The 26,939-nt window shown below is 40.8% G+C and overlaps 1 protein-coding gene across 1 annotated transcript in view; it reads right to left on the bottom strand.

Moving 5' to 3' along the window:
- sema3b (sema domain, immunoglobulin domain (Ig), short basic domain, secreted, (semaphorin) 3B) overlaps positions 1–12,397 on the bottom strand; it is a 76,373-nt gene extending 63,976 nt beyond the window's left edge. Inside the window, exon 1 of the mRNA XM_062392052.1 lies at positions 12,097–12,397. The gene's annotated coding sequence lies outside the window, so the exon portion shown is untranslated. The remainder of the gene's footprint in view (positions 1–12,096) is intronic.
- Positions 12,398–26,939: the final 14,542 nt, after the last annotated feature.

The following is a 26,939-nucleotide window of genomic DNA, read 5'->3' as shown; positions in this document are numbered from 1 at the left end:
TCTATCAGTTTGGATTTCATTCACACAATCTCTCCAGCATGGACACAAGTAGGCCTTGTGTAGGTCTTGGAACACAATCAACAGTAGATCAAATTTACGTCACAAGAAATTATTGTGAACCTCATAAGGATATCAGTAATTTCCCTCATTTTGAAATCCATTGTGGTTACAATTACAATGTAATCTTCACATATTAATAATATAGATGATGAAAAGGAAATGAAGTTAAACATATGGATGTTTTCACTTTATAAGGTGCTGAAATGATATATGAGGTCGTAGGAAGTGAGGTGGGTGTGTTTATGTTGCCCTCAGGTATGGGTGGTCATCACTTGGTGACCTTTTGACATCGACCTTATTAGCAAATGGGTTAATGAAGCTTTGACCTGGGTGTACCTGCTCATTACCTCCCTATTACAATATGCCTCTGCTGCCGTCCATTCTCCTGAATCCATCTGTCATTCAGGGGAAAAGGTTGCGTATGGAATGATGAGTGGAGGACAAGAGCTTTGGGATTTGAGGAACAGACAGAGAAGGAAAACCTAAACATGAAAGATAAAGGGACCATTGTCTTCTCTTTTCTGAGATAAATAGCTCTAATTACATAAACCTATATTTCCATCATTCAAACAGCTAGAAATGCAGAACCAGAGGAGACCTGCTGCAACACATTTCACATTCATTCATCAAAGTCTTCAAAAACTATCCCTTTCTCTTTTTGTTCTTTCCTTGGAACTCCTCTTCCAACATCTCAACCAGCAGTCCCATATGGCACACGAGTAATCAATCAAACATATTGTTCCAAAACTACAAACAAAGGCATTCAAAAGCATATATGCAGAAGGAGATTCCTCTTTTTCAATCTACATGAAAATTCGAAATGTAGTCAGTCATTAAAAGACGAGCGAAGACACACATATACGTGCACACACACACAAATCCAAGCCTAATGAGGGATGCACGGAGCGGTATATAAACATAGGGTATGAGGCATGAAAGACTCTGCTGTTTGAAGCCCCCCCCACCCACACATAAATCACCATTCAGTTCTCTTTTTCCAGATCCATAGACAGTGGTCACATTAAAGACAGTCAGCTCTGTATTTGAGGATGGCAACTTCTCATGGTAGCCAGTAAAAACAGGTATATGCTATTTCTGCCTAATGTGTGTTTATCTCATCACCACTCAGTCCAGATATTTAATGTTATTTCCGAGTCATTACAGCCGAGGCGGAGAAAAGGATAGTGACGAATGTGAGCAGTGGATCAGGGAACAGACACATCCTCAAAAGACCTGACCAACTGAATGTTTTTAACAGGACTTGTCGCTTTATGTTGTTTTTCATACATGGTTCTCTGATCAGTGAGGGTTTTACAGAAGGTGTAAATCTCTTGTTTTGTTAAAAAAACTATTTAAATATAGGTTTGTGTTAGTTTTTCTTATGAATTCTGATATGTTATCTTAAGTCTAGCTAAACGAGTAGCAGGTTTCATCTCTAAAACTTCCTCTTTTATCTTTAAAGTGGATAAAGGAGGAGATGCATCTGGGGCCCATTATGTTTCTGTTATGGAACATGTGTGATACATTTAACACAAAGGAAAAAGGTATGTAAAGTCGACAAAGCCAGAACTCTCTGTCCAAGCATCTCTCACCTGTTATCTGGTCAAGTCAAGTTGAGCTCATTTATACATCTATGACAACCATACACTCCTAACGTGTCTTAAGATAACTTCTGGATAAGCTGGAGTTATTGGGAGTTTATTTATTACCTGTTTTGTCAATCCAGCAAAGTGCATTACAGTCATCCAGTCTACTGGACATAAAAGCTGGAATCAGTTTTTCAGAGTCTAGCAGAGATAGGATGCATCTATCCTTTTATTCAGGATCAGAATTGTATATTCCACTTTCCTCCAAAAACAAAGAGCAGTTGTGAGGTATTTCCACATACTGTACAGAAAGTAACAGCTCTCTACGTGTCCTGCAGCCTCAAGCAAAAATACCTTATCTGTCCATCTGAAAATACCATTTCACTAATGGCCACAGCTACTGCCACATACCAAACATGCTTCCTGCACCGAACCTGTAAGGATTCCAGACTGCTGTGCTACTGTGGACATTCAGTGTGCCTGAATGTATTTCTTTAATTAATAAAAAATCTCCCCAGGTCAATGCTACTGATGTTTTTTTCCACCTCACTGTTAAGAGATATAACACACAGCTCCGTAAACTGATATTTCTACTACACACAAAAGGCACAAACACACATACACAGAGAGAGAGAGGGTCTGTATGCAAGAATGTCCAAGCCAGTGGCTCCAGACATTATGTGTGGGTGTGTTGATGGCGTTTACAAAAAAAAAAAAAACCTTGGATGACGAAAATATGAATCTCTGGACATTTTCTTCTTGCTATGAAAGAATCTGATCTGGACAATCTCTAGCTGCGATCTACCAATGTGAATGGAGACTCTGGAAAGTGTCCGAAACGTTGGATCCGGATATTTTTTCACAAAAGTTCATCTCTGACAGTGGCTATATTGATGTATTCTAACAATAAAAACACTTTAGTACCAAAGTAGTGCAGCATAAACACTCGATGTCTCTAAATGTTCAAATAAATATATTCTGTTTCTGGATGTGCACAAGAGCAACATTCCTAGCCTGGAAAAAGGGGAGACTTTTTTGATTATTTCTTCTGATTCTAAAGTGTGATACAATCAATAACAAAAATGTCTTTGTTCTACATCTGCCTGCTCGTTATTTGGGTAAAGCTCGGTTTGTACTCACACCCACACACATACACACACACGGAGACACACCCACTGAAGTCCCCAGGTGCGGTTTGTGGAGATGGAGGCTCTCTGAAGGTGAACCCCATGGTGAGCTGAGGCGGGGTGCTGTGCTCTGTGAGTGTTGTGCGTATCTGTCCTTTCATGTGTTCAGTTGCCTGTAATGTCTGTATTTGGGGTTGGCAGTCGTGGTATCACCGGGCTGAACAAAGAAAAGAAAGGAAGATGTCGAGGGAAGATACAGAGAAGCAGACGAACAAAAGTAATACAGGTTTTTTTATGCACTTGAAAATGCTGCTCGGTGTAAACGAAATAAGAAATTTGACCAAAATTAAAAATCGTGGGGGTAGAGTGATGGAGACCGAGGGGATGAAGAAGGGGGGATGGGGGGGGGGTTGTAGCTTTTATCTGGAGGAGGGGAAGCCAAATTAGAAATGTGGCATGATCCCCCACCTCCTGGGACTGAGTCAATTAGCCTGCCTGGAGGAGCTGCCAAGAGGCTGGGGGATGGTGACGGTAAAGAGGGTGGTGGTGGTGATGGTGTTGGTGGTGGTGGGGGTAACTGGTGGAGACAGGAGAGGCCAAGGGCGTCGGCACGAGGGTTTTCACTGGGAGGGTGGAAGTATGATGGGGGACAACTGGTAATATAGACAGGAATGAACACATTGTCCTAATTTGGAAACGGAAAAAAAAAAGAATATATGAAGGTTCTATAGGTGGCTAGGACAGGCGGAGGGAAATATGTACGAGCTGATAGAGTGATCATTATCTGACCATCCACAGCTGTAGCCCAATGATTTGTATCTTTATGTAACTGAACATTAGTAAAAGAAGATGTCAATGCGGGAATTTTGACAAATGTTGGCCAATCAAAGGAAGTTTACAGGGAAATATGGGGCAATACTAGAGTCTTATTGGCTAACACGTGTCATTTTTTGAATGGATGGGGACACTATGCCATACACACAAAACATGTTTACTGGTTAAGTTTTGAATAACTGATGCCTGATCTATGTTCACATTTCTCCCAATAGTCAGGCCAGCCTATATAAGCACATTGTATACAGCATTTACTATTTGCTGTACGTTTAAAATTTACTATCCCGACATGTAGGACATTTCTTTCATTCTCAATGCTAAATGTGAAGCAAAGTAAAAATAACGATACAAATATTCACCCTCTTTGTCACCTGCCATCACATTTGCCTTGAAACATCATAACCCCATGAAAACTGGGTGTGAGTCTGGGACTTACTGGAAGACTTAAAAAAGAAGAACTGAAAAACAAAGAGCAAGAAGAGCTTTTGGCTGACAGCAGCTGTACCGCAGAATTAAGCAGCAGTGGATGTACAGAGGATGGTGAGAGGCTGGAGGTGCTGGCTAGATGCCATTTTCAAACCAGGCAGCTCGTCCATGGTAGATATCCATCATTACTGCACCAAATCTCTACTGGCAACACCGAGTCACCTCTGGTCAAATCAATGAGACTGGTGGTGATGAAAATAATTCTGAAAATCTGCAGCACTGGTGCAAAAACAGACCCTTGCAAAATAATTTCCCTCTCGCTCTCTTTCACTTTTTCCATCTGTGATCGTGAACAGCTGCAGAACAGCGGTAAGCAGATTACAGGTGGTGAGAGGAGAGAAAAAAGGGGGAGGGATAGAGGGAAAAGAGTAACGGAGAAGAGGCAATAAGAAGGGAAGGAGGGAGGAGGAACGGAGGAGGGCCAGGCTGAGGAAATAAGTAGGGAAAGGGAGGGGAGATGCAGAAGAGTTGGAAGTTGTTAAGATAAAAGAGAATAAAAGAAAAAGGAGAAAGCAGTCCAAAGTGTCCTACCTCAAACTACCAATCATTCACCCATGTTTTAAATCAAATGTTGACATCAGGACTGTTTCGGATGTTAACGCAGGATTCAGGTGGATACTCTCCAGTGGCTTTCTCATAACAGCAGGTCAGTCCCAGCCAAACCAGCCTGACACATAAAAAGGGCTGAGGGAACTCAAAAGAAACTCAGCGGAAAAATCTCTGTGTGTGTTTGACTGTGTGTGTATGGTTAGGAGTTTACCAAATTAGATACCTGACCCTCCCAGTGTGTGTGTGTGTGTGTGTGTGTGAGTCTGTGTGTGGGTGTGTGTGTGTCTGTGTGTGTCATCACCAGTGGCAGTGAAGGATGGCAGGTGGTTAAGTGACAGGTTAAATAGGGAAGGGGAAGCAGAGGAAGCTCAGTAGCGTGTCACCAGGCAGGCCCGCGTCTCCTTTCTTATCTGACAGGCACACTGCAGAACAGCAAAATCCCCTGCGTAAGCCCCTTGAGCACTCCCCTGGGACGTCAGTGTGTGTGTGTGGTGTGTGTGTGTGTGTGTGTGTGTGTGTGTGTGTGTGTGTGAGAGGCGAAGACAGATTCTTAAACTATTAAAGCTTGTTGTATAAGTGCAATTATTTATGTGTGTATGTGTGTGTGCGTGGTTGTGTGTTTGCGTGTGTGTGTGTGTGTGTGTGTGCGTCTGTCAGAGATGGTGAGAATCTCGTTATCTTCCTGTGTAAAGCCTCCTAATTTCACATCACCTTGAACACTGCATGACTTCTCAAGGTGATAGGACGAGACAGTCCAAACTCACACACTCTCGCACACACTCACACACACCTACACCAATCCAGAGTGCAATTACAGGTCACTCTGGCAAAGGAGAAGCTGTTCTGCAACAGCAATAGATAGACCGGGGCATTCAAGGAAGAAAGCAGAAATTAGGAAGGACAGGGAGTGTGTGTGCAAAGTGTGTGTGGATGTGCGCAGGAGGGGGGAAGTGAAGGCCAAGGAGCTGGAGGGAGGGGAGGGTAAAATGGCTGCGCAAAGAGTGTTGGAGAAAGCTTTAGCACCTTGTTGGCCAAAATAACCCCCTGTAATACATTGGTTAATTTTTGTGACAGTACATCCACCAAGGGAAAACTACATAATACTCATAGTATGCCACATTACAAAACTGTAATGATTAATGAGCAGTTATTTAAACTGAACTGTGTTAGGGTCCAGTTTCTTTCTGATGTTGGTTTGAAATTTGTTGCTTACATTATCCACAGATTAAGCTAAAATACCCTGGATACAAATGCTACTATGTTGCGCATTTGAAGTATGGTCCATGTCCAACCTACAAACATGGAGGAGGCAGGACTTATTCTCACATGGTGGCAATCAACACATTCTGGCTTTTAGGGATCAATGTAGTTGTCCATCTTTTATAAACAGTCCATGCAAGATGAGGCAGGTTAAATATTCAATATCTCATAAAAGAGATACTAAATATCTTTTCTAAGAGAAATGTGAAAAAAAAATTCAACAGTTTCTTACAGCATTTGCATTTACACATACACATCCGTTAGAGAAACTGCGGGGATCTCATAAGTTCATTTTCTGAAAGCAGCTGGTAAATTTAGCTACTTATAAAACTTCTAGGTGTGTGTGTGTTTTTTGTGTGTGCGTGTGTTTCTGTGTGTGTGTATGTGTTTCTCTGTGTGTTTGTGCTTGTGGTGACGGCGCAAGACAAGCTATGAAGAGTGTGACTGGTTAAAGTCAAGCAGCGAGTGTGGTTTAACAACGTGCCAAAAGATATCACAACACAAACTACATCCAACAAATCATCTTGTTTCTCTTTGCTGTTTTGTAGTACGAGACGAAAGGAGGGAGAAAAGCTGTAAAGTGAGAAATATGTTCATCTGATAAGAGCTTTTTAGAATACAGATGATCATTATCATTTTCGCAGGCTTATCTGACACATAACACCGTTAAAAACTGGGCCCTGGGGGTTAAGATTGACTTACAGAACAATTATGGATTCACAGCAGAGTAAGCAGACAGTAGTTTGATGGTGACTGTGCACAGTAGCAAGGAAGGGGAGTCCAGAAAGTTAAAAGGGAGGATACCTTCAAATCTGGCATATATCAACATAACCATTAGCCATAGCTTAATAGTATATTGTATATAACATAACAGTATATAGTATATAACTAATTCAATGTAACAACATTTTAAAATGATGGGCTGTGCTTGTGCTGTTGTAGCATAAACTACTGAAACAGTTTTATATTGACTCTTGACTGTGGCCAGTTTGTGAGATTTTCTGCTCGTTTTGTCTTTCTGTTGTTATTTTAAGAAACAACTTACTCAAAAACCATTGAACCCAGAGGTCTTCCATCCATCCCCACCATCCAGCCATCCCCTCTCACAGTCCACTGATGTTGACCTGAGATTAACCACCCTGTCCTCACCCTAACCTTTACTGCAGGTCGTCAGCCATGTTTAAGTGATCTTCTTTTATCTGATGGTGTGGAGCCATGCTACAATTAGCCATTCTACAACTTCTGTGTAGACACTAAATCCTAATTAACCTCATTACCTTGTTTTGGGTCACTGATAGCTAATGATCCATCAGTTATGCTAAATATACTTTTTGTAGGTTGGTATGGTTGTTTGTAAGAAAAATTACTCAGAAACTACTTGACTGGTTACCGGAAATCTTAGTGGAAGGATGTGGTATAAGTGAGGAAAGAACCACTGACATTTTGGCGCAGACCTGGATCAGGCAGCAGATCCAGAATTTTACATTTCAACTTTTTCTAGGGAATAATTCATAGATCTTGAGGCGGGGGGGGGGGGGGGGGGCATGCATGTTTAGGGGTAATGTCTGAGTGTGTGCAATTGGGTACAGGTTGATTTGAGCAGAGGTATACGCTCATATTTGAATATTTGAATGGATAGAAATGTGTATTTATTTGTATTGCAAGCACTCCGGACTTTTTTTTCTTTCTTTCCCTCCTAAGAATGTTCCACTGAATATCCTTTTCCCCTCCATTAGCCACAACTACTTTCTGTCTATACTCATGACACCTACAGCTGTTTATCAGTTGACATCTGGATTCAATGTAAATATCTTTTCATCTGCTTTTGATTATTTCACGACAACAGAATATTAGTCTTTTCCTTTGTCCTGCATCGCAGGTGAGGAAGACATATTCCTCTCCGTGTCTCATCCCCTCTGCCTTTATGTTAAGACCCATATATAACTTTGGCTGAGTCAATATCTTAAGCAAAGAAACCTGCCATCCTGATGCATAAGCATCCCCTCTCCCATTTTCTTTGTTGTTGTGTTAAGAAAGTCACCTTGAAAGGGTGAGCTTGAACATCACTTACCTACACATTTATCTACATGACAATACCTGACATCCTTCGTCTACCCTTTTAAACACACTGATGAATTAGGTTAATGATCTTCACTGACCTCAGGTTAAGCCCTTTTGTTATCCAACCATCCATGTGTTCAGCTTATCTACAGATATCAAATGGCACCTTAAAACCGTGAGATCTATTATCTGCTGCCTTATCCCATGTCTTCTAAATGGCCCAAATTTCGGCCTGTTGGTTAACATGCACATGACTTACTGAATGATTAGAATCATGAAGTGTAATTATGTGGGAAGTGTCAACTGCAGTCTCTCAAACACACACACACACACACACACACACAAACACACACACACATACATACTGATAACACACCCTTCCAAATCAAGGGCAAGTGTCATATTCTGCTTTGGTTTGCTATTTTGTCTTTTAATCAAAGGATTGAAGAAAAAATAGAACAAAACAAATTCATAAATAAAATAAAATAAAATGAATTTGATGTTAACAGCCTTTTGCTTTTTATTTGAACGAGAGAACAACCTACGCTCCTCACTGTCCCCGCTGGCTATATGGGAAAAAGTCAATATTCCAAGAGAGCACAGACACTCATTAAATATTTCAAACAAAGGAAAACTGACATTGCTGCCCAGTCTCTGTTTCGTTTTCTTTTTCTATCCATCTCTCGCTCTACACCTGGACTCATCAGCTCTCTGTAGCGTTTCTTTTTTACGGTCTTCCCCCCATTTTTCTACAAAGAAACCATTACAGACCTCATAGACAAGCACTGGTAGTCTGAGAAAAGATGAATTTATCCTGTGGTCTGTATAGATGCACACTTTAAGGGATCAATACTAAATCTTTGTGTTCCTGCTTTACACCCGTGTTTACTGTTTTCTGCTGATGTTGTAGGTATATTTCAGGCGGCAGAAAGGGTTAAAAGCAAGGTTAATGGGTTTTCCCACTGAAGAAGGGTTGAAATGAGGGTTAATGGGTTTTTTAGGTGTGGCAGTGGATCAGTGTGTAGTCACCTTAACCATAAAGTTACCTCAGTGGGCGATTCATCACCAGGTAATCAACGGACCCCACCTTGAGCCCACAGGAGCTGTTGTGTTAAATAAACGTCTACTTTGCTGATCTCCACTGTAAAATGATGGAACACAGAAGGTAATACGAGCTGCGACCCTGCAGGTGGTGAAAGCGGCTTTATCTGTGCAGTTATTCTGACTCACAGGAAGTGTTGTGTTTTAAAAGGCAGGTATTTCGCTTGAGTGGCAATAACAACAATGACTGAACATACAAAGCAAAGAATTACACAGACAGATACTCAAGAACATCCAAGAAGAAGTCGGAGTATTGCCTCATCACTATATCTTGAAAAATGAACATGCAATCGACAAATTTCATCAAAACTAAAATCTTACTACAGCTCATAATTAAAAATGTACCTTTCATTGGACTGTTTTTTTCCTTTGACCCTTGAGCTTTTTCATTTATTTCGAAGTCATTTCTCTTCCTAAGTTATGTTTTTCTGATTTTCTGATTTTGATTAACTTTTTGGATACCTCTACCTGATTTGACAACCTGAATACCAAAGCTGTAAGTGAAAGTAAAAACGTTTTCAGTCATAAAGTCAAAATCTCTCCAAAGTTCCTCACTGGGATTACACCATAAACTGTTTATAAAGATAAATTTGTCCAAAGAGTGAAGCCAAAATGTCTCAAACACCACCTAGAGGCTGGCTGCAGCATAGGTCATAAAGCTGCCTCCTCCACGTTAGTGGACGGAAAATGGACCAAAATTAAAAAGTCAAAGTTCATCTTGAATACATTTCTATCAAAGATTTTTGCCATTTTCAATAGTGATTATCATAACGATGCAAGTTCAAGTGTCCACTTTTCTGGTAAGTTTACTTTATATTAGTTATTTGATGCTGTGAAAACAGATTGAAATGTCATGATTGACTACTAAGATTGACGATTGGTCAACCACATATATCAACCACATCCATCTTCATGTAGTCTCTCGTTAATACCAGCTCACTGTGTGCTAGCGATGTGTTAGAAAATTACAGCAGATTTTATGTTTTGTTCACATAATAGGGCCTTCACCACTGGATTTTTTGTTATGTAGACTTGCATCAAATTAAAGTTAACTAAAGGGGTGGAGGTAAGAGATAAAAGAAAATATTATGTAACTATACTAACATCTGAAAACCTTACATCATAGTCAGCTAAGCAAAACTTGCATTTTCAGTATTTACATTTCTCAAAATTTTGGACAGTTTCTCTTGTATTCTATTTCTTTCAATCCCAAAAAGGAGAAGCAATATCGAAGATGATTTACTTACAGTCAGCAGCACACAAACACACACATATACACACACACAGTCAGCTGAATGGCTCCATTAAAACCATCAGGCACCATGTCCTCAAGCCGAAACCAACCCCTATGCCTCACGCCAAAGACATTACTAAGATGACAGACCAAGACGTTTGTTTAAAACTACAACACAACACACAATTACTAACAAGTAACACCTTGTACAAGCGTCCACTGCATCCTCCCAGCTAAGTCAAATCAAAGGTTAACGTGTGGGTTCAACGGTATGGTAATGGCAGGGTTAGTCTGCAGGTTAAGGTGGGTTCTGGGTGGAGGTCTTATCAAGACCTGTGAGACCTGGGATTACACGACTGAAAAGGTGAGATGACAGACAAAACGCACACCTGTGAGTTTGAAAACACACTCACACACCCATGTCCACATGGAACATACTGGTCATAATGAAGCTACTGAAACTCTGCGTGATAGTGAGAAAGAGTTAGGGGAAAAAATAATAAAAGAGGAGAGAGCCTTAAAGCTTAATAAAGGCAGACAGATGAATAGTCTGAAAGAGGATGAGGAGGACAAAAAAAAGAAGGGAGGGAGAGAGGATGACACTGAGGCAGACTGGCATGGGATAAGCCTCTGTCATTAGTGGAAAAACCCTTCAGAATAGGCAGAAGTAAATGAGATTAGAGAGCAAAAGTGGCAGAGTGTGGCGGGATGGAGGAGTGGAGAGATGAGGCACACAATAACCACAGGTGTAAAAGGACCAGAGACTTCTAATCTCCTGGTTTTCCAGTGTTTTTTTTATTCACCGCTGATTTTAAAGTCAAGTTTAAGTTTACATCCAAATTTATTGTTGCAGATCGAGGCTCCATTCCCTGATCGTTAGTTTCAGAGCCCGACCGATGTATGCCGATAAAATCCGCCAATATGAGTCTTTCACAGACATCATCATCTATGTTTGCCGATTTGGAAATGATCTTTCTGAAGAAACAATGCATACAAATGTGAATATATTCATTTTCTTCATTCAAGTTCTGCATATTTGATTATATTTGTATTTTATTTTTATTTATAGTACTTCATAATAAAGTTTATGGTTAAATCTTAATTCCATTTCTTTGTCAGAAAGGTTTGATAATGACAGTTTTTTCCAAATATCGGCCACATAAGATCCCCCAACAGAAAATATAAATTCATCTTTACTTCTCATTACCAATTGAAAAAGACAGATTCTCTGCAAAATCAATAATATTTCACAACTTCCACTGGTAGATCATCAGGAAATAAAACATCTAAGACACACACACACTCTCCCACATGCCTGCCAATTCGTTTCCCTCTCCTGTTTTATACTTTGATGAATCACCCACTGATCAAATCCACTTAAATAAACCAAACCCAGAAAATGTTCTCACTTATAGTTCTTCTAAGAATAAAAAAGTCTGCTCATGCTCTGTTCAGCCTTGTTGCTCAGGGAAGTCACCCTAATGATCAACACAGATATGAAACCACAGTTACAGCCGCGTTGACACACACACTCAAGTGCATAATCAATTCCAACACAAACACCTACACAAGGTAATTCCCCAGCATTCAAACTGAAATCATTCCACAGTTACAAACGCAGCATACACATGTCACTCTTGACCCACAGACAAAACACACAACTTCCTACATCAGTCACTCATTAAATTCAAACCTCTTCAGGTAGAAGTGGTAATATGGACAATGATCCTGGACAAAAAAGACAAAAGAAGAGATGCCGGAGCTTCAGGTACTATATGTCAATTAATGAAAATCTCACCTCCATCAGCAGCGTCCTTCGCCTGTTTAGTCCTCAGTACCTCCGAGTCACTTTTCCCTTGGCAGGTGCCATCATGGTCAAATAGTCCACAGGACAAGAGCTGGAAAGGGCTACTCTCAAGTGTTCTCTCTGTCTCTCTTTCTTATACTCCCTCTCTGAGTCCCGGTGAGATTTGTATCACCACAAGAAAACCAGCATGTGTGTGAGTGTGTGCACACAACTCCAAAGGTCCTGGAATTCCTGAGTCCTGCGCTAAAAGAGCAAGCGTGGTGGAGCTCCCTCTCTGTCTTTCTCTCTGCACTCCTTTTCTTTTTTTCTCTCCCTCTCGGCCGGGCAGAGAGGAGGGGAAGACAGTCAGTGGGTGGGACGGGAGACACAAGCTGCTTTCAGCCAACTCTTCCCCAGTCTCTTCTTTATCCCTCTCTTTCTCGTTCTCTTTCTTGTCTCCCTGTGCCTCTTTCTTTGAGGACAACTTTTCTGCTCTGTCTTTTGGCTTGTTTGCTTTGACACAATCTTTCACTGCTCAGCATTAAAGCAGAGCACCCTCTGTCACACACACACACACACACACTCACACCCTCCTCTTTCTTTCTCCGCCACTCCCTCTGCCACAATCCAGAGGTAAAGTCACTCCCTCAGTCTGTCACCCAGCCACAGTGTCTTTCTCCTATTATGATTCAGTGTGCTTTATCCTCAAAGGTTCGGTGATGTGTCTGTGTATGTGTGTGTCTCCAAGTGACCCAGCACTTTTTTGGGTTGATCTAGCCGTGATAAGGATCAGGCTAAGACTTGGATAAGGGTGCACTTAACACTCCAGTTTGAAGTTCCTTCACAAATGCCTTAAATGTCAATATGAGTTCACTGATCAACAACTGAGGTGTTGATCCTTCCATTTTATTTCCTCTTGGGAAAAATTGAAGTTGATAATACAAAAAAAGAACTACTTCCAGATTTGTTACCTGCATTATTGACGAGATATTGTAGAGATATAGTCAGCAGTACTGACCACAGTTTGAGTGTTTATTTATATAAAAATATATTACTTAATTGCCATTCATCAAGGTATTGGATTTTAATTTATAATTTTGTGTAACATTACATTATTCATTGCAGCATGAAATTAACAAGTTTAACTGCTTGTTTAGCAATTTCTTAAACAATTTCTTTTCTTTTTTCTGGAAAGCTCAGGTCTGTGTCATGACTTAACAACTGATAAACAACAAAAAATAAAATAAACATTAGTTTGTTTACTGTTCCACACAATTTCTCTCATTAACACAAATAATAAAGGAAGAAAATAAAACTCGCCTTGCTAAAGGGATTGCCTCAGATCAGTTAGCAAGCGTGTTAGCTTGTTAGCTTCAGTGGCGGACTGAACATCAGGAGAGCCAGGAGTCCTGAAGGTTGTTCTGGTCTGCTTTGAACAGTCAGTTTTATTATCGATAATACAGCTAGCAGGAATGAGTTGACGGACCTTATCTGTCCACTGACGTATCACCTCATGTATCAGATATTACAAGTCTAAAATCTTCGTAGCAGCCATGCACCCGCTTCTGATAGCATTGCTCCTAAGCTTATGTATATTTTAATTTGGATAAATGTCCTCCCTGCTGAACATAGTGGAATAATTTATAACTGTACCCATTTGTAACTGTTATATATCAACAAATAAGGCTAGCTTAAAGAAGTTTGGTGCTTAGCGTTAAAAGTGTGGCCTGGAACGTAATTCAAATTTTCGGTCTGAATAATTGTCTCAGTCCACCGCTAGTTAGCTTCGTCACTTATATGGCAAGGTGCATTCAGTTAAGTTAGAAGAGAGACGGTACTGATAGGCTACAATCGCTCAATATATTGCAAATCAGTCTCAGTTGTCAATCATGATGTTTCCACCTGCTGTATTTTATAGCTTCCAATGATGAATTAAAAGAAAAGTTACTGAAAAAAAATTCCCTAAAATTGTTACTTCCCTCCACCAATCAAAGGAACAGGTCACATCGCCTTATCCTATTACGTGAATCACAAATATACAAATGTTTTGCTCTCTCACAATTTGCCAACGATGTTTCCATTAGCACTGCATTTAACACACAACTAGATTAAGAAGCTTCACTAAAGCAAATTCAAATTTCAAAGTTGTTGAACAGCAGCATTCCCTGAATATACAGCTGATTCCACAGTGACTCTGCATCAGAGTGATGTTTTTTGCCCATGTCTGAGTCTACATTGTACAGTACTTACACGTCTGCTAATGATTTACTTATATGACACCAACACTGCAAAGCAATGATATAATATTCCTAAACTGGTAAATGAATGAGAGGGACAGATAAACTGATAAGGTGCAGATAGACAGTACAGAGCACAAGGTTAAAAAACCACACACTTCATGGGACTAATGTATTGTATTTATTATCGGGTCCCAGACAGCAGGGCGGGGCATGGTATCAGTGACACACACACAGGCACCCGTACATGCACACACACACACACCTGCTGAAGGTACATTCATACAAACAACCATGAATACGCAGTTGCTTACAGAAAACACACACATACACACATCTGAACACATCGTGCGTGTGCTGTCTGTCTGGCGTCTCACTGGCACCATGCAGTCAGCCGTCTCTAGAGGCTTCAGAGGTAGCCAATCACAAATGCCAGTCAGCAGCTTTCATTATCACACACATATATACACACACACGGTAGGTCCTTGGAGACTTCAGACTGGGAGAAGAAGCATGTGTGTGCGTGTGTGTGTGTGTGTGTGTGTGTCCCTGTTAACAGAGTGTACAATAAAACTAAAATGAGCGAACAAGAGCAGAATAAGGTGAGATCACAGGAAAGAAATGAAAGCTAAACATTACAGCGATGTAGCATCAACAGATGTTCTCTCTGTTAGATGCTGATGATCACCTCTTTCTGCTGTTATCACTTTTCATCCAGCTGTGAAGATGCATCATCATCATCATTTGACAAGGACAGTTGAAGCTTTTAAACTTTGTGCACTGGCGGTAACCTCCGGTGTGTTATTCTCAGTCCAGCATCAAACTCCAGCCTTCCCTTTCCAATTCTGATGTATCTCATCATTTCCTTAGAGGAATGCAACATTTCTGATTCCTTAGAGCTCTATTTTATATTTTTTCAGGTGTTTATTTTGAAATTGGATATAAAATATGAATGACCATTGGTGAAAATTTGATTTAATAAACCTTTAATAATAGCATGTATATTATTCGCTGGGCCATCGCCATTTTATTTATTCCTTGCCATCCATTGGCTTCCACTCATTTGCCAAAGATGACAATCTGAGTTTTCTTATTGCTGCAGAGCTCGTAAACATTTGTATTACAGTTGTGTCATATATGCAACGACATCCTGTCTAAACATAGAGGTGTGAGGTGTTTTTTACGTTACGCTGATAGGACTGAAAGACAATGGCTACATAGGAGAAAGAAAAACGTGTTCAGAGAATGTAGGGCTGTGTGGCCAGAAATATTATCAAGATAAAAATGTTAGAATCAGTCGATATTTATGGCTGTCGAAAAATATGTTGAATTGTTATTCATTCCAAATAGATGAAAGATGATAAAATAGATCTTACTAATTAATAGCATCTTCAAGAAGCTCTCCAACAAGATGATTTCCATCATTTTGGTGGTATGATGTGTTTTTTCCCCTTATATACCTTCCTTGCTTCTCTCGCTCTCTTTCTTGAGTATAGATTATGCTCAGTACACAAGGTCTGACAAGCCTGAACCAAAACCTGATGTCATAAAGCGTGAAAAATGTCATGCTCCACAACTGAGCCGCCACATATTTTCCATAACAACAACTGAAACACAGACACAAATCCAACCCACAACAAACGTGGACACTGCAGCATTTCCCTCATGCAGCCCAAATCATTTGTTTTTGCTGGTCCCTTTTGAAATTTTTGTGGCTCATCATTTATTTATCAGTTATTGATTTATTACTCCTGCTACACCCTCATACACACACCAGCCACACCCCCGTTCACTCACAGGTTTTCATTCACACAGAAACAGGGAGGCGAGTCTGGGGCAAAGCAAAATCTCTCTCTCTCTTTGTGTTTCTGTCACACACACACACACACACACACTCTTGACCCTGTTGCCTCCATCTTCCGTCACAGTTAACCTTTATTCAGAGGGGCCTGTGGTTTTCCTTTCTATTTCTTCTTCTTTCATCTTAAATAACATCCTCCCTTTTAAATCCCTCCATTATCGATCCAACCGGCCAGTCCAGGTCTTCTCTCATCCAACTCTTGCACTCTCTTCACTCCAACCTTCTTTTGTCTCCCCCCTCTCTGCTCCATCCTTCCTTCCATCTTTAATCATTTAGTTTTATTCTGAGTTTATTTCACCCCTTCATGCCTCTCCTCCCTCCCTCCTTCACTGCCTCTCTAATCCCTTTCTCTTCGTCTTTGCCTCCAATTAGTCTTTGCCTCCTTTATCCTCTCTTTCATCAACCTCTAGTTCCCTCTATTTTTACATCCATACACCCCAACATGAGAGGTCTGTTTTTTTCCTTCCATAATCCCCATGACTCTATACATCCATATTTCTTTCATTCACACATTTCCCCTAAATTTCCCTCATTTCTTTCTCCCTCCCATTCTCTAACACCCCACCAACCACTCCCCCCTGCCTCCATCCCTCAATCCCTCCTTTCCCTCCTCTATCCTTCTGTCTCTGTTCTCTGTTTGTTCAAGGCCTCTTTTAACGAAGCCAGTCTCCTCCCAGGTCTCAACAGGCTATTGTCAATGTAAATGTCTGGCCTAAGACACACACACACACACACACACACACACACACACACACACAGACACACACACACACACAAACCTGCAGGCATGAACCCAAAAGTACACATGGCTCTCTATGAAGGTCTCAGCCTCTCCTGTCCTTTGTCCTGTCAAGTAAATTGCACAGTTTACCCTTTAACACTCCGACACACACACACAGATGCATTGCCAAGTTCACAGGTCTGTATTCATTGATGTAATTAATGACCAGAGAACCAGGAACAATATGAGGTCACATGCCAGTGGTAGTGTGTTCCATGAGCTCTGATGGAAACTTGGCTCTACATGTCCAGACTAAAAAGAAGCGTTTGACAGGGAGGGTCTGCGTCTGCGATGCTCCGGTAAAATCGGAGGAAACTTGTGGTAGACTGTCTCTGAACTTACAACCCCCCGGCAGAGCCTAAGCTATACACCCATACTATCCACTTAAGCTTATTGTGTGTATTTTGTATCATTTAAAACACATCTTAAAGCCAGTGTGTTATTCGTACCCCTCATTTGCGAAATCTTTTCAGAGCGATTGAATAATGGATTGTCTCATAAAGACGCTGCAGATCTTTGCTTATTTGTTGTTTAAACAAGAGTTAAGCCCTCTTTCCTCATCTCTCTTTCTCTCACCTCATCCTCCCAAAGCAGCACTCCTGATCATATAAATATTTCACATCCACAACTTAAAAAGGCCTGTTACTTTACACTTCAAAGACCCCAGTGTATGCATCACTCAGTCACACATACACACACACACACACACACACACACACGCACACACTCACACACACACACATGCATGCACACGTGCACCAAACAGAAGCAAAAAGACGAAAGATAATGCTCACATTCATGGTACATTTACAGTAACATTACACCAAACTCATACCCAGACATATGACACTTTTTCACACATGCAAGCACAAAATGGGGATTTGCACACAAACCCACACAAACCCACACAGACACACTGCTCTGAACTGCAGGCCGGGGCCGGACCAGGGAGAGGTGCAGGCAGTAGCACACACCTCATCAATGATTTATGCCATGAGGATGAGAAGAGCTGATAGATTCTGCTTTTCAAAACGCTCCTGTAGCTTTCTGCTTGACCAAAACACACAAATGCTGCAGAGGGTTTCATGTATATTCATGTTAATATTAAATGAGGCCAATGTGTCAAAAATATTCAAGTATCCTATAGCAAAACTCTACAGGGCTATTTCTTTTTTATTATTGGACAAAGAACATAAAAGGATTTGACCAAATTAAAGCACGAAATAAATGTTGGATGGCTGTTACGGTTGTTGAGCCAAAAAGGTCTAAATGACCAGTGTTATTTGGCATACCAGTTTCATATTTGAAGCCTCCATTAGTAAGAAAACCAAATAAACAGGTTATATTTAGAGAAATGAGACTGACTTTGGAGAGTATGCCAAACAGTCCGGAAAGAATTCATTTTCTTCCATGACTATCCTATAATTATACAAAATGATTCAACACATCAGCACTGGTTGAGGAACACTCTCTGACTGAGCGGCCAACAGGGTTTCAGTTACATTAGAGGCTTTTTTTGGTTGTTGGCATACTGGTGAATATGGTGTCTATCTTTTATTGTTTTCAACCACACTAGGTACAGGTCAGTCTTACAGGACTATTGCCAATGACAGTGTTTCCCCCACGTTCATTTTACAGCACTGGAAAAATGATTGCTACCGCTGCTTCAGGACCAGGGCAGATGCACATTATGAATCCTTGCATCGTAATAACCCTGGCGCATGTCCTCCCTCCTCACTCCCCCCTGACCTACACTCTTTTTAGAGGCACATGAGTTGCATGCATGCAACTCACCTGCCTCACACAACACTAGATTTGACGATAGCCATTGAATAAGGATTAAAGTAACCAGAACAATCTGGATTCTTGAACCGACCACATCGATAAATAACTGAATAAATGTGGTCTTTTTTGTGAGCGACAGAGGTAACTGCCGTTGAGATAATGCTAGTGGAAACAAAGAGAGCTTTGAAATTTGACTTATTAATGATTTTTGCTGAAGAAATTAAGCAATCATCCGAGTTAGTACAGTTTATCCTCTCACAAACACACACACACACACACGCATACACATACATAACTCTAGCAACTCTCTGGAGCAGTTTTGACTGGCGTAAAATGCATAAATCAAACCTGTGTCAGAGTGGGTGTGAAGCTGTGATTGCCATAACATCAGGTTGAATTTATTTTCAATCATATGACATTTCAAACAAAAAACACTGCCTTGGCGTGCACAGACCTTAAGAGGGATTTTTGAAATCCTGGATTCTTTGGTATTCTTCCTCAGGGTACTATGAATATGTCTGCAAAGAATGCCATGGCAATCCATCAAGTTGTTTTTTTATATTACCGTCTGAGACCAACCAAGCAACAATAAGAATGCCATTGCCATCCCTAACAAGTTTTCTGCTATCATGGATTAAAATGCACTTTTATTAAACTATTGAAAGCAAGATGTTCAAATACAGTGTAATCTTAATTTTAGAGACTTGAAACTGATTTACAGTTTCATTGTGTAGAGCTGTGACTTTCTTTCCAGCTATCGTTTATTTTCAAAAACGTTCAAGGCCTTATTTTGCTTCATCTGTGGCCAAGGAAGGACATTTTCAATGCCAATGGGAACCCAGTCCATTCCTCTTTGTACTCCTATCTACTACAGCTTGTAAATCTATAAAGAAAATGTGTGTGAATCAGGGTGCGTGTGTGTGTGTTTGTGTGTGTGTGTACTCACACATATCAAGCAGGTGCAGTTGCAGTGCCTATTAACAGTCAAGCTGCTGTCGGTCAGAGCCTTTGTAGGCAGACAGAATGCACCAGGACTCAGTGGTGTGTTAGACTCATCAAAGCCTGCCAACACTGGACCTGAAATCATTTTACTGCTCTGGAGAGCACACAGCTGTGTTGATTGAAAAAACACCTGACCTCACTGTGTGTGTGTGTGTGTGTGTGTGTGTGTGTGTGTGTGTGTGTGTGTGTGTACAGGCATCCTTGAGTGACAGGTGGCCACCAAAAAGTGTGCGTGTGCATATGCATGTGGAAATTGTGACTCTTTCAAAGCATGAGTTTCCCTGCAATCTGTGTAATTGCCGGACTTGACTTTCTGATATTTGAGCCATGCAGTGTCTCTCTCTCTCTCTCTCTCTCTCTCTCTCTCTCTCTCTCGCTCTCTCTCGCTCTCTCTCTCTCTCTCTCTCTCTCTCTCTCTCTCGCTCTCTCTTTGTGATAGGAAACAGAGATCCTGGGGAAAAAGACAAAGGAGAAAAATGAAAATGAGGGGAGGGAAAGAGGACAAACTGTTCCCTGTGCTCCGTTAGGAATCCCAGAGCTCAATGCGATTCGCCCGGGATTGAAAGGTCAACCAAGAATGGGAGAGCCCAGAGCCAGTGATCCACAGCACAGGACTGAACATCATTGAAACTTATGGTAAAATACACATTACCGTGAATAATGTCGGAAAAAAAAGCCATAGCGGAGAGATTGTACAGAGGTGAATGATTTTTTGTATTTTTTTTTTTACCATACAGGATTCCTGGTGAAGTCTGCAGACAAAATAGATTATTTAGTATGGGGAATTATTTAGGAACAGATGCATTACAAAATAGATTTTTCTGCGGAACAGATGCCTGTGGTATTTTATTTCACATTTTCCACTATCTCTATGTCCTCCCATGACTTCCATCCTCCCTTTCACAGGAGGAGGGGAATCATGGGAACTCGCCAAGGATCCATAGGTAAACATACTTGGCTTCACTCCCTCCATCACTCACGTCACACAGCCCTTCTAATTAGATTGACCGCCTGTCCAAACAGTGTAATCAGCAGCTACTGTATCTAAACTTCACCCTTTCTCCGTCCTTAGCTCCTCTCCCCTTAATCACTGATCTGTCTCAATATATACTCTTAAACTTTCTCCTCAGATCCTCCTTTAACCCCTCATCTTCCTTAAACTGCCCTTTTCATCATACGTCTTCTCATTTGTTGAGGGACTCCCTCTCATGAGTAGTTGATTCCATATCATCCCGAGAGCAATAAATACAATACATTGTGTTCAAACGGGGGCCCTGCATATATTTAAGATAAAAGACCTACCACACATCTTTTAATAACTTAATTGAACCTTGAATAAAAAAAATCATTGTGTTTTACATTTTTTGGAAATGTGAACCTGCATGTTCCTCCCCTTCCATACTGTACTTCCACCCCTGTGTTATCTGTTATAATTCCAGCTCTGTTAGACTGAATGGCTCGCCTCTGTCCATCACAGTGCACCTCTTTATCTCCACTTACACTCCCTCGCTCATCCACCCTGTCACTGTGTGTCCTCTTCCCTGTGCCAACACTTTGGCTTCCTCCCTCTCTATAGCTTTGTCCCAACTCAGGAGCAGCACCCTTCAGAGAACTCAGTCTTCGAAGGCCATATAGCGAGTAGTCCACGCAGGCCGAGCTGAAATGAGACTGAAATTTTCACCAGAAGGCACTGAATCCTGGGATAGATTGGCCCGAGTAGGATCTGCCTGCTGGATACTTCGTTGCTCAGGAATAGAAAGAGGTATTAGTCAAATGGGAACCTGTAGAATTAAAGCCTACATATATACATCCTTTTAAAAATTTGATTTGCCTTGAGCCCTTATTTTCCCAGACATATCATCAACTTTTACAAGTTTTAAGGCCTGACTGAAACCGATTTTGATACATTTCAGATTCTCCTCAGTCCCTTCCATCCTCTCGATTGGTGATCTAAAGTCCCTCTGTGTTTTGCAGGAATGCTGACGGGGTATCAGTGCCAAGTAGGACCTGACAGTGCAACATGATCCTGTGGTCTTTCACCGCCATCACTCCTTCCTAGCTTCATTTTACATCCATCCCTCACCTGCACCAGTTTCCGCAACCACTTCCCCTCTCTCTCTTCCTGTCACCATGAACTGTTCTTCACCCATTCATCTTAAACTGAATCCTTCCCCCAGAAAACAAGGAGCTGAGTGCAGTGTGAAAGTTAAAGAGAGAAGGTGTAAAGGAGACAGAAAGTCATCCGTCACTTCAGCGTAGCTCACATCCAGACTGCTCTCCCATCAGTTGGCAATGGCTGCTGCCTTCACCTTGAGCTAGAAAGGATAAGTCCTTCTATTGTTTTAGTATTGTAACCATGTGATGAAAATGACTCAAACAGAGATTTCACTTTAAAAAATAAGTGGGTGTAAGAATTCTGTTAGTGCAGCGCCGTCCAGAGACATTAAGTCTACCACTGTGACCTTGTAGATAACACAGCTATGACCAAAGGATTGTGTTACATTGCTGACACAGAAACCCTCTGAAATACACACAAGGCAAATACATCCTACAGTAACAAAAAAGTTAAAACTTTACTCATGAAAAAAATTCCAACTACAACAATAATCAGTCTTGACATCACACAAGCAGGCATTGGCCTAGTCATGAAAATTCAGCGTATTAAATTTTGGTAATGTTTTTGGAAGTGTTTTCAGAACTAAATTTCATGTGGTGTCTTTCGCTTAAATTTGATTGCTGGATCATTAGTCTGTCATGGCAAAAAAGCCAACTCTACAACTGGTGCTAGCTGTGACTTACGCACCAACTGTGTGTATTTGCCCCGGTTTGTGTGAGTGGGACCAGGCTCATCTCTGATGCCTCTACATACAAAAAGAGATATGTCCATTTCAACCGATGTAACCGTTACTGCCCACTTACTTCCGTGCGTCATTTACATTGACATGTTGCTCCATCTACATGGGGCAGCAAAGAGTCACTGGTTTCTAACAACAACAAACACGGCCCCAGTGGAGGAGGTTGTGATAATGTAACTCCTAACAAAGAGGCAAAACCATCTTACGTCCCTTTTCTTGTGTGAAATAATTTAACATTGTGAAGGAAGTAAAAGCATGTGTGTGTGTGTGTGTGTGTGTGTGTGTGTGTGTATGTGTATGTGTGTGTGTGTGTGTGTGTGTGTGTGTGTGTGTGTGTGTTTGACCATCAAAAGGTCAAGATGTGTTGCTACGAGGTGTTGCCACTCTATCGGCTGCCGTAAAATGACTTCCTGTGTGAGGCCATTTTGACCTTTTGTATAGGGGCCAAGTGCCCAAGCTTTTCGGTGTGTGCAAGTGTGGGTGTGTGTGTGCGTGCGTCAGTGCATGTATGTACCTCGCCCCATGCATACCACACACAAACAGAGCTGTTATGACAGGACAGACAGATAAGCCTGGCGCTCACAGACCAAATACACTCGCACTGCACCGTGGGAAACACACACAAGTGAAACGAGAGAGAGAGAGAGAGAGAGAGAGAGAGAGAGAGAGAGAGAGAGAGAGAGAGACAGAGAGAGAGAGAGAGAGAGAGAGAGAGAGAGAGATATTGGTGTGCATGTGTGTGTTCAACTACCTCCATATGTATGCATCTTAATTTTACAATATTCAACCAAAATGTCTTTGCGTATATATGTATATATCCTAATACACTGCCAACTTCTTATTTTTTCATGGTTCACCTGTTTTATTACTGAAAAATGTCAAATCACAACAATAAATTGTCACAAAACATATTGAAGTGGTGTGTGTGTGTTCGTGTGTGTGTTTATGTGTGTGTCTGTGTTATCCAAGGTTGCTTAAATGCTGATAAGTGGCACGACACAACAACCTGACATCTTCAAACCTTGAGAGCACTCAGCCAAAGTGTCCCACACTGACGTATAAACACTCACACATACACATACACTATCGTTGCCATTGGAAATGTGGGATAATTGGGAAGACACAGGATCGGACAGATGTGACACATCATAACACGATTCATATAATGGTTGATGAATAAGAGTCATAATGAACACAACAAATTTCACACACAGTAATGTTGTGTGATTTCTCTCATTACTGCCCTCTTGTTCCCATCTCTCTTCTCTTTCTATCTCCTTCTTCTCCGTCCTGTCCTTGGGTTTTATCTCTCCCACTGTCTTTTCTTATATCACGTTTCCCTCTTTCTATCTCTCCCTCCCTCCTGTCCTTGGCTCTTATCCCTTGTTCTGTGTTCTGTCTGCTCCCATCATCGTCTGTGGTTTGTTTTTTTATATCTGTGTGCCCTCCCAGCTTTATCTTAGAGTTCAATTGCGATGCACACTGACAACGCAGTGTGTGCTGATTTATTATCGCTACAAAACAATGGTATGTGAATGTTTGTTTGAGCACAATAAGATTCCAATACTTAAGTATAACAAATTGTAAAGAGAAGAGAGGGGCAAAGGTATGTACGAGAGGAGAGAATATAATGCTTGAATTACGAAAAAGGAAACTGCTTTTTGTTAGTTTGTCAAACGTACAATATGTAAATTTAGTCATTAAGGGACTCTCATTTTATACAATAACAAAATACCTAGTTTGATGACTTCAGGAAGCACGTGGGATTATGAAAGTTATCTTCACCAACATTGTTGTTGACATGACTCAGACACAAATCATGTTAATGGGTGAGGTAATAAAATAAAGTTCTATTTACATTACGCAGCAAATGGAAATGAATAATTTGTATCCGTTGTTTGTCCCTGTATTTATAGCCGAGACGGAAAAAGCCACGGGTAAAACAGATGTGATGCAATCAGAAGGTTAGTTTCCTTAATTTTTAACATTTCCATAACAAAGTTTTGTTGCATATTATATATTTAAGAGTGCCTGGTCTTAGATTTTAACACTGAGACAAAGTCGACTATGAACCTACACAACTAAATAGATTCATCAGAGAACCTGCAGGAATATGTGTAACTCAGAATTAACAACTGCATAAGATGACACTTTGTGAAAACAGGCAGGCATACAGTTGGCATAGATTTTGCTTGTTATTGTTCCTGTTATGTCTGCACTTGTCAGTGTGGAGCTCCATTATCTTCATCATGTTTTCTCTGATGTACTGTACTTGTAACAGCAACAACTTATCTCCAGCAACTGGTTTGGTTTACTGTTGAAATAACAATGGGATAAACTTTAATAAGATCCTTGTAACATTGTGTCTACACCTTGTACTTTTTTTTGCTTAACTAGATTCAAGTGTCCAAACAAAAGTAAATTCAGTATATTTTAAAAGGTGGGGTGCATGATGAGGAAGTGACAGAAGGAATTTATTTATCAATGATCTTTAGTTAACCAATTCAAAATGTATCCGCAAACATTACGACAATCAAGAACTTGTAATCATTATTCAAAAACATGTCCGATGTTTACTCAAATGTGAGAATTTACTTCTTTACTGTATAGGAAGGAAATCACCATTGGTATAAAAGTGTAAACATTTTAAACGATTCAGATTAAACGTTGAATTGATTTAGTTAGAAAGTTATCAGTTATCAGTAATCAATAACGAAGTAAATAATTTAGTAACAGCATTGGAAAGAATTAAGACATTTATGGAACAGGAGGGAATTATGGATCATGGCGGAGAAGGTAAAGTGATAAGAACATTTGGTTTTGTTGGAAAGTAGGTGCAAAATATTGAGGACACATGGAGGGATGGGGACCAAATATGGAAAAGTAGGCGTGAGTAGGGATTCACACAATCCCAAAGAAGGGAGGAAAAAAGGGAGGAGATAAGGGAGCAGCTGGATGGAGGGATTGAATGGGGGCTGCCCCAGGGAGAGGAGGGGTTGGAGGGATTGAGTGTAAGTGCTGGGGGGAAAGGAGGAAGGTGAATGCTGGGTGCTGGGTGAGAGGATAGAAGCAAAGGTGGGATGAATGGGGTTTATGTACGATGGGAGGACTTGAATGTGTGCAGACGGGATAAGATAAGTGACCCCATGGGGAAAGGAACGTGTGCCAGGCGGATCGGATGAAAGATTGAGATAGGAGAAGAGATGTGGAGCAGAGAGACAGATAGAGAGAGGTCCTGGGGATAGACGCCCCAATTGTTCTGAATTGTGAACTTGTGCCAGACGTGATTACAGACTTAGCCCAAAAAAATCCATAAGCATGGGTAAAACCCTTTGCTGAAGTGTGTGTACTAAAGGGATGAGTGGGTGGGTTGGTAGGATAAAGCGAGAATGAGAGGAGAAAAGAGGAGGAGGGGGGAAAAGATGGAGATGAAGAGGAAGGTGAGGATCCTCTTAGGAGGCTAAATGGGCTTATGTAAGGCCCCTGGAGAAACAGTTGAGAGTCAAGGCGGGTTCCTTCTGTTTAAATGCACTCAAACTCACATACTGTACACACATGTGACGTGCTGGCCTGTGTCCCAGACCTCTCGCCTGAGTATATGTACACAATAACACACTCAGACAAAGACCTGGATCTGCACACATATTTTCTGTCAACACAAACTGAAACGTTGATACAGGGGGAGAGTGGAGAGATGTAGGTTAAGGATAAGATAATGGCACAACAACATGATATATTGGAGGAGATTTCCATGTGTGGATTAACCCCAAACCCCAAGGTTTACATTAAATTAAGTCTTAGTTTGGATAAGGATTTTTTAAGATAATAATGTAACCGAGGGTCAAAGAAGAGGTGAAGAATACCAAGAACACAAACGGAATCGTATTCAATACAATTATTTACACTGACTAGAGAGTTGAGTCAACATTTGAAAGGTTAACAACTCAGCTGTGTAGAAGAAGCTTTCTATAAAAACGGATGTTAAGGTTTGACACAATATGATGTTTTTTTATTTTCAATTTATCAATTTAAAGACATTTCTGCCCCACCAATCAAACTTTAAAGTTTATGAGCCACACTGACAACCAAAAACACAAAGCAATATATTTGATGTTTTTCTGTACCTTATGTTTGAATGGTTAATTACAAAATCCAAAAAAGCTAGAAGTTGATTTATATTATGTTTCTTCCCCAATGTTTTTTTTTGAAAGTATTTGGAACTTTCTGTTCGATTTCTTTGTGAAAATGTTTTGTTGGACTTAGGCCTTATCGTCTCCCTTCTTTGGTTTTTGGATGTGTGTCCCTGTTGCTTGCACTTTGAGTTATAAGTTACT

This window comes from Platichthys flesus, chromosome 7 (assembly GCF_949316205.1).
Source record: "Platichthys flesus chromosome 7, fPlaFle2.1, whole genome shotgun sequence".
In the NCBI taxonomy this organism is placed as follows: Eukaryota; Metazoa; Chordata; class Actinopteri; order Pleuronectiformes; family Pleuronectidae; genus Platichthys; species Platichthys flesus.
Note: the sequence above shows the minus strand (reverse complement) of the source record. Positions and strands in the feature narration are given on the sequence as shown.